This window comes from Phalaenopsis equestris, unplaced genomic scaffold (genome assembly GCF_001263595.1).
Source record: "Phalaenopsis equestris unplaced genomic scaffold, ASM126359v1 Scaffold215404, whole genome shotgun sequence".
In the NCBI taxonomy this organism is placed as follows: Eukaryota; Viridiplantae; Streptophyta; class Magnoliopsida; order Asparagales; family Orchidaceae; genus Phalaenopsis; species Phalaenopsis equestris.
In genome coordinates, this window is record NW_018234107.1 from 190,360 (window position 1) to 197,354 (window position 6,995).

Consider the following 6,995-nt stretch of genomic DNA (forward strand, 5'->3'; position numbering starts at 1 on the left):
CGTGGCTAGGCTGGGAGGATACCGGCTCTCACTTCGGAGCTCCCACGTTCCCCTCGCCTGAGGGCTAACATCTACGCTTCAGTACTCAAATAATAGGACTGAATTGGAGATTTTAGTCTGTCACCCAAAAATCTCCAATTCTACGCCCATCAAAGTATATTTCCTTATTTATTTGCATTCAACTCCCATGAACTTAAACATCCATAGAATCTGAATGTGGTTCTACTTTGTTCAGAATTACACAGCCCTCTCGGGTCTTAATGCAATTACACTTAGTTTTAACACTACAACAGACCTTTATTGTAATGTAAATAAAGTGCAAGTAAAAACCATCACATTTATAATTAAATACGCTTCTAACATGCATCACAAAATCCTAAACATGAATTCTACTCATTACAAAAGAAAAGTAAAATGAAAACAACAGCATAATCTTCTCATACCATTATTTCCAAACAAGAAGAGAGAGTAAGAGAAGTCCATCACAAAGCACGACACAACGGAAACTTCATTTAACAAAAGCAAATCCACTAGTAAGTGTTTAAAAAACCATAAGATAATGAAGAACAAATTAATTAGCTTTTTCCATTTGAAAGAAAGAAGAAAATCTCTCCCACAAAGTCTCCCGCCGATCCATGCAATGCTAGAACATCTACTTACAAATTCTCTCAAAATCTCCTCTCCAATCTCTCTAAAAGGGTAGAAATCTAAATTTCTACTCCTATTCTAGAAACCCTAAACTTTCTCCACACTTTTCTTAACATTCCTATCACCAAAGACCCCTTTTTTCTAACCTAAATTCGTTCTTTTAAAGTGCAGGGATGAAGTTTGAAGAGTTTTCATAAGAACCCTTTCAAAAAGCATCCAAATACGTTGAATTTCGGCCCATAACCGCCAAAAGTCGGTTCATAGTCATCCCGGGCTCCGTCGAGTCGTCGACGGGCTCGAGGGCGCCGTCGGCTAGCTTTACTGTCATTTTTCGGTCTTCTAGGGTAAATCTCGCCGTCAGCGCCGTTTTGGCGTCGTCGGCGAGCAGACTGTGCAACTCCACCGTTTCGCTCCGGTTGACGCTCCGTTTGACCCGTTTTAGCTCTAATTCACCCCATTCCAGTTGCGTTGTGTTCCTAACAGATAGCCCTACAAAATAAGCATGAAAACAACATTCCTTTAAAATGTAATCTCATTCAAAAATATGCAAGAAGTGTAAAAGAGATTAAGCATCAAAAGACTTATTGAAAGGTGATAGAGCAAATTTCATTTCTTGCTCGTTTTTGCTCCAAATTGCACCGTTTTTGCATCTTTTTGCTCCAATGACCATAATTCATCATACCTGCAACAAAACATCAAAAATAGCCTTCTTTAAAGTGCAATATCATCAAAAACAGTGTAAAATAGAAAAATCTCAACATATTTTCCTTTGGTCAAGGGGTTAGCTCAACCCAAGATGACCTTAGTCTCCTTAGGCTCAATAAAAAAGGAACTCATATTTGGTCGAAAGAATTCTCCACCTCAACCACTAACCAAAGTATGTGAGCCAAATTTACCTTCAGGGCATCCTCAAATGCAATAAAGAAGCTCACATATGAATCCAAGAGGGTATGATGGACCTTTTAGCCCCTTGATGTTTTTACTATGGCTGAAATCAGCTAAAACTCATAGTTACTAAGAACATCCTTAGATATGGATATCTACCCCACAACTTCTCTCACATACTCCAACAAAGTCTATGAACTCCTCATGCTCCCAAAGCATTTTCCAGACTACGAAGACCAGGTACATATGCACAAATCCATGTTGTTGGTCTAGAGTCCATTGTAGCCATCCTCAAAGCTTGTAGCCTAAAGGAAAGTTTTTCTCCCCTCTTCTTACAATCCATGGTTGAAGCAATTGATCTTAGAAATCTGCATTTGTGGTATCCCACCAAATCACTCTTCTTTCCTTTATTTCTCAAATATGAAGAAGAAAACTTAGAATTAGAGTTCCCTCACCATAGGATTTAGGAACTCAGGTTTCTTTGATTCTTTTGGACTTAAAGGATTGGAGTGCATGCCTTCTAATCACTTAGATCAAAAAATTTCACATGAACAGTGCTCGTACCTTACTTGAAGTTAGGAGACAATTAAAATCATCCATTCCTGTGTATCAAGATTGATGGCTATAATTTAGCCATATAGTTAAACTTTTTAACTCAAAGGCCCTACCATCGGAACCATGAAACCAATCATATAGTGATGCGAGCTAAAGTGCACGGTGTTTATTAACATGGTTATGGCAACCAAAATAGCATGTTGTTTGTTAATAGCATGAGTTCCACTCGCTAAGTACCTCGTGTTCGATTTATTCATTAAGCAACCGAGTCATATACAAACAAATTTTTTTAGCTTAATTTACAAACGAGCTAAATACTAGCAAAGGTTTGTTCACTCATGTTTTGCTCAATATGACTTGAGTTAATTAAAGAAAAAATATGTAATATTATTATAATATTTATGTATTAATTTTTAATATTATATTTAAAAGACATTAAATTTTATTTGATTTAAAACAATTTTAGTTAGGATTATAAATGAAAGATAAAATTCTGTTATTGGATATATAAATACTAAAATTTAGGTAAAATACCATTGAATACATAAGAACTAGGCAGAATGTATTCATAAATCCCCTTCTGCCGTAAATAGTGCTCTTGCACTCCCTTTCGCAATCCATCCCCTATTGTTATCCACGTCTCGCCCAGCGGGCCACAAAAAAAATTAAAAATAAAAAAATAAAAATTGATTTGTGTGTAAATACAGATTGCATGATCTGTGCGCAAATGCCTAAAAATCAACCTGCGGTCCCGCTCCCACCTCTGCGCGCAGCAGACGTTGCCGTCAGCTCCGCCTGATTCATCCTATGGCGCGAAATCCATAAAAAAAAAAAATCCCTCGTGCTCTTTAAAATATGATAGGTCGTTTAAGTGGCTTTGTGTCCCTGCTTTAATACAATCGCGTTGCCTTCCTTCCGCTACGTCTCATCCGCGCCGCGAAATACAGAAAAAAAAATCCCTCATGCTTTTTAAATATGAATATCGCTCTGTAGCTATGCCGTTTAAGTGGATCTGTGTCGCTCTCCAATAATACAATTGAAATTTTTAATCATTTTGAAAATATTTAAAAATTAAAATATTATTGTTTCAAATTTCCCATTTTTTTTGAAATATTTAATAATAAACCTTTTTTTGGATCTAAATGAGCTGAGATAAATTTAATATATAAGTTTGAGGCTCAAAATTAAGCCAATCATGAGCTAAATCGAAGCTCATTTAGAACATAAAAATTTTTGACACCCTTCATGGCGATGTGGCAACACTTTACCTTTTTTTTATTTTTTAATTAATAGTAACAATTAATTATAGAAACTAAGAAATTATCAAAAAATTAAGAGATATCTAAAAATATGAAAAAAATAGAGATTAACATTGACTTGTACCTATGTTTGCGTACATAGCCAGATCGCCTTATTAGGGTCGAAAGGTACAAGCAACCCACTAGAAGGACCTGGTTTACTCTGGGCTGGTCCTGCCTTTTTCGCTCTGATCTTATTTAACTTTTTACTTCAGACACCCAATTGAACACTGTTGACAAGCTATTTTAAGGAAAAGCTCATTTCAAACATAAAAAAATTTGAATGAGCCGAACATCAACAAGCTCTGAGCTCACTCAGGTTTGGCTTGTTTACACCCTTAATGGTGGCTGATGTGGCAACACTATAACCTTTAGTTTTTTAATTAATAATAATAATTAAGTATAGAAACTTTAAGATATTATCAAAAATTTAAGAATGGTCCAAAAACATGAAAAAAGTACTTAAATTTCTCGTCATATATAGAATTATTTAATAAAAATAAAAGCACACAAAATTTCTTGGAAATTTTTATTATTTTAAGAATTCATATAATTATAAGGCTAAAATTAAAATTAAATTAAAAATCTATATGCCTTTAAAATTAATTAGATAATTTCTCATGTCTCCATTGAGCTCTGAGATTTTTCTCAAGATTTGATCAAGCTCATTTATGGCTCATCCATTATTTAAACCTAAATTGCTTAATTAACCTTTTTTTAATGGGGGTAATTAGAGTATCTAACCCTTAAAACTATCCATATTCATAAAATAAGTGAACTAAATGACAAAGTAGGGCTCCTTAAAGCTCAAATAGAAGCTCCTTAGGTCTAACTACTGTATTGGTGGATTAATCCCTAAGATTAACCAAATAACCCTAATAAATTTGACTAATTATTTATCTGAAACGTTATTAGGTTTTGAAATGTCAAAATGACCAAGTTACTTTATAAAACCTAATAAATTAACCATATAGTAATGTTGACCTAATGAACAGTTAAAAAATATGAATTAAGAGAGTTTAATTAATAGGATAATTAATAAAATTAATAATTTAATTATTTAAGAAATCCCAAAATTGATACTAGTCCACAAACCATAATTCAAATGGCCATGGAAAATTTCTTAAAAGTAAAGACTCCCATTCAAATTATTTTTGAAATTTCCTATTTTGTAAAAAAATTATACTATTTTAAATAATTTTTTAAATTTATTGAATCAAGAGAAATTATATAAAATTTAGATTAAATCAATTTAATCCCAAATTGGCCTAAAAGATCACCGTTGTGGTTCTCTACCTTGGGAACAAATCACTTAAAATAGATAGCATATACTTTAAAAATCATAAAACAGTTTGATTGTGCAATTACCTTTAAAATACAAAAAAATGGTGTAACATTTAGCTTGAATAAACTGACATAATCAAATGTCTTGAAAAATTAACCATTAATTAAATAATAAGAAATGAATTATAAAAGTTAAATTAAAATATTTGAAGACTTAAATATCCATTGAATTTCTTAAATTAAAAAAAAAAAAAATCAACTAAATGAAAAACAAACTATAACCCAATCTAGTTGCCTTCAGCTAGACTTAAATTTCTACTGTGGGGTTTGAGTGATATCCTTAACCTTCCTCTAAATTTTCAAAAATTTTGAAATGAAAAGTTAATTTTATTAATAAAAAGTACTTTAAAAGTTACTTAAATTAGAAAAAAATAATAGTAAACATTGATTAAAAAAATTTCCCGATCAGCTAAACTTCATTCTCTTGTGTTCCCAAACTCTAAGACGTTCTCATGATGATTGGAGAAGGATTTAACTGAATATTGAACTTACGAAATCGTTAAAAAGTAAAATAAAAATTACTTGATTTAAGAGATTCAACTATTTAATTAACAAGAGGATTAAGGGTTAAAGCAACTCATCACCTATGTGGGAGGTGATTTTGGAAAAATATTTCTTTACGGCAACCGTACGTAGAACTGTGTACGGGTGCCCAAATGAAAATTTTATTATATTAAATGTTAATTATGTGGCTTAAGTTAATTGGAGGCCGTACCTACGGCCTCCGTATGGAAATGGCGCTCGTGATTTTGGGGCGGTATATTAATTGGTAGAAATGATTTGGAATCTAAATACGAGTTCAATCAATTATAAAGCGAATACTAAAATGTTTAAATTCAACTGTAAAACTCTCTTGCGGAACTCTTATGCGTTAACAATTTGACTCGAGTGACTTCATGCAGTTCTATAAGTTTTTTGTTTTCAATCAAGTTCTGGTAAAATAGGGCCCGTAACCCAACTAACCATGATAAATCAAAGCTTAATATTAAATTTAAGACTCAAAATAGGACCTAAATATGAAGCTAAACTTAGAACTTAAAGTGGACCAACCAACTTAAGCTAAGATGTTGTAATTAAATTTGAAACTTTCTTCGGGTGATATAGCTACTGCTTCTAGGAACACCAGAGGTAAGATAGTCAATGATGAAATTTAATACTTTAATTTGAAATATTAGTGGTAGAACAATGTCTAGTGCTTCTAATCGTTTGAAGAATTTGATTCCAGCCTATAATTTAAATTTTATGGGCATTATTGAACACATTGTTCATGCTATGAATAATGATAAGTATTTGAATATTTTTGATGCTTTCAATTCTTTTGCGAACATCAACAATAAGATTTGGTTTCTCTAGAGAGATTTTTCAGGATTGATATTCTTATCAATCATAATCAACTGTTGCATATGAGAGTTCATTTTTCTGATGATTCTTTCCTTTTATCTATAATCTATGCTAGCAGTTCCAAGCAAGCGCGTTTTGAGCTTTGGAATTTGATTAAATCTCTTAATCATTCCAATGAGGCTTGGCTTATGGGTGGAGATTTCAATCATATTTCATCTTCTTTAGAAAAGAAAGGAGGAGCTCCTCCTAATCTTACTCTCGTTGCAAATTTTAATGATTTCATGGGAATGCTTTTACTTGGAGCAGAGGCAAGGTTTTGAAAGAATGGACATATTTGTTGCAAATACCACTTGGTTTAACAAGCTTTCTCTTCATAATGTTCATCATTTGGCTATTGCTGCTTCAGATCATGCTCCTAATATTTTAAAAGTCAAGAACAGTTCTCATACATCTCTTTATCAATTTAGAATTTATAATATGTGGCTTTTTCATGATAGTTATAATCAGTTCCTTACTGACAATGCGAAGACTAACATGGTTTGTAGTTCTGGTTATAAACTATGGTTTCTTCAGAAAAGTCTTGCTAAAGCCCTTTGTCGGCACTATTTTTGGTGTGGGGTTTGCCTGTAAGAAGCTGTCGGTCATCGGAATTGAAATCGCGTTGCCCATTTCGGAAGGACGTTTTAAAAAATTTTAGTTTTGAAAAAGAGGAAGTCAAACTGACCCCATAATTTTTATAGTTTAAATGAAAGAGCGCTTTACCTCAAATCTTGTATCTATCCCGAAGGATGAACACAAGAGTTGAGGGTGAGGCTCGATCAAATAAACTAAAGAAAGTTATGACATCCGTTTGGTCTGCGAAACCAATGTATTGGCCGACAAGTTTTCCTATTTAATATAAGGATTTAAATAGGGTTTATATTA